The sequence below is a fragment of the Cryptomeria japonica genome, chromosome 3 (genome assembly GCF_030272615.1).
Source record: "Cryptomeria japonica chromosome 3, Sugi_1.0, whole genome shotgun sequence".
NCBI classification, from domain to species: domain Eukaryota; kingdom Viridiplantae; phylum Streptophyta; class Pinopsida; order Cupressales; family Cupressaceae; genus Cryptomeria; species Cryptomeria japonica.
In genome coordinates, this window is record NC_081407.1 from 716,841,171 (window position 1) to 716,843,558 (window position 2,388).

At 42.0% G+C, this 2,388-nt stretch overlaps 1 non-coding gene across 1 annotated transcript; it reads left to right on the forward strand.

The window, feature by feature from the left end:
* Positions 1-1,543: 1,543 nt before the first annotated feature.
* Positions 1,544-1,615, forward strand: TRNAA-AGC (transfer RNA alanine (anticodon AGC)). The gene has a single exon. It is a non-coding gene; the product is annotated as a tRNA-Ala (tRNA).
* Positions 1,616-2,388: the final 773 nt, after the last annotated feature.

A 2,388-nucleotide genomic window follows, 5' to 3' on the forward strand; every position in this document is an offset into this window, starting at 1 on the left:
TTGGGCGGAACTCATGTGTAGTTGAGACATTTTTCTCTTGACCTTGGGTGGAACCGATGTGTAGTTGAGACCATAGTTGAACTACTCGCCGAAAACTCGGCGAGTTGCAAAAACTCGCCGAGATTTTGTATCCGACGAGTAATAAAGACTTTTACTTGCCGGATAATTCGCTGAGTTTTGGCCAAAAACTCACCCAGTTTTCACCAAAAACTCGGCGAGTCCAAGTCAAAAACTCGTCCGCTTGTGCCTGATAACTCAAAACGACAAAAAGGAGATTCATTTTGTGTTTTCTCTTTTCTCTTTGCTTTCTAACTATTCAATTTTTTTAATTTTGCAGCTGCTTGGTGGCAAAATTGGGTTGGAAACACCCCCAATCTCAAAAAATTTGCCCTCACAGTCTTATGTCAGCCTTGCAATTCATCCAATTTTGAGCGCAATTGGAGCTTGTTTGAAGCAATCCACACGAAGAAGAGGAGCAAGTTAGCACAAAAACGCCTCAATGACCTTGTCTTTGTGCAATATAACTTTCGATTGCGCGTAACGAAGGTAGAGGAAGTAGAAGGTGGTCCAATTGGCTTGGATGATATACATTGTTTTCCGAGGGTGAGATCATTGATTTGGAGAGGCAGGCTATGGAGGAGGAGGGGGGTGGATTTGGTTTCACGCTGGATGACATTTAGGAGGAAGAGGATTAGGATGAGGAGTCATTGCCAGTGCCACAAGAAGGTGGAGACATAGCTTCAGCCATGATGGAGGATGAGATAGCCATACCAAGTGAGGAGGCACAGACACTCACAGGCCCACTGTAGACTTCTAGGACTGGACCCTCTAGATCTACCTCTCCCAAATTTTTTGCTAGAGCTGGGAAGAGGAAGTTGTAATTGTAATTTGTAATGATGTATTTACTTTTGGTTTTACAAAAACTATTTACTATATTGCTTTCAGGCTTCCAGCCATCAACATTCCTCATGAGGATGCGATTTTGTAGACACTTCGCATTTAAATATATCTAGAATCAACTTGTTTCTTTTGTGTTGTCATTTATTGACTCATTGGATGCATCTTCTCTTTAAATTTTGCAAAAAAAATGCATTTTTTATTAAATTTAAGCGTGTTTTTAAGTTGCCGAGTTTTTCCGAGTTTTTGTCGAGTTTTCGCCAAGTTTTTTTCCCAGGGGCTACATGGCGGACTTCATGTACTGGCAAGCCATTTTGGCTAAGTGTCAAGGCGGAATTTGTGTATTGGCAAGCCATTCTCAACTTTTCCTTGGGTGAAGTTTGCCATGGCACAATGTTGGTGTTGGAAATAAGCCACACTTGGACCGATGATGGATTGGTCCAAGAGGGGCCAGTAGCTCAGTGGCAGAGCACTCTAGTAGTGTATGGAAGGTCCTAGGTTCGAGTCCTAGCTGGTCCATGTCTCAACATGGTATCAGAGCCAGGTCCAGGCTAGGAGCCCCAAGCACACGAGAGGTGTGGCTTAAGGGGGGGTGTTGGTGTTGGAAATAAGCCACACCCAGACCGACGATGGATTGGTCCAAGAGGGGCCAGTAGCTTAGTGGTAGAGCACTCCAGTAGCGTATGGAGGGTCCTAGGTTCGAGTCCTAGCTGGTCCATGTCTCAACACACAAGGCATTTCATTTTAGGTATGGGCAGACTTCAGCATTGCACAAGACATTGCCTTCTCCATTTAAAATTTTTCTCTTTGCCGTAAACAGTTAGTGGATTTTATTGCTCATCGTCATGTTCATCTGGAATTTTCTGGATCAACACCTTGCTTGGAGATTTTCCCATGCTTTTCATACCCATTTGAAGACAGGAACCCTGTTGCCATGACTTGAATGATCCAATCCTAGGTCAACTTTCAAAAAAGATGAAAAATGAGAAAAGCATAAAGCAAGCGAAAAAGCTGCATTCTGGATTGGTCTCAAAGTGCCAAAAATGATAAAGCAAAACGCAAAAAAGAAAAATTGCACAAAAATAGGAAGTTGTCAAAATTAGCCCTAAACAGTTGCGTTTTTCGTCCTTTGGTTTACCTTAGGCTTTAGCACTTATGAGATGTTAAAATGCTTGTTTGATCATAATTGGTCCAATTGACCCAAGGACTCTAGAAAAACCCTTTGAAAACCCCTAACCCTATCCTTGCAAAGATTAGCTGCTTAAAACCCTTAAAAACAAAAAATTAGGGGTCCCCATTTGCAATGGGGCGATGTGTAAAAAAGTTCACCACCATACCATAGACCATGCTCTTGAAGTTCTACAAATTCAGGTTTTGAAAATGATTCACCAACATAAGTTTTTTCCAAAGTTGTATGGACACAGATACAAATACAAATACAGATACCGTATCAGATATGGATATGGCCATTTTTTAAGACCCCCAATATGG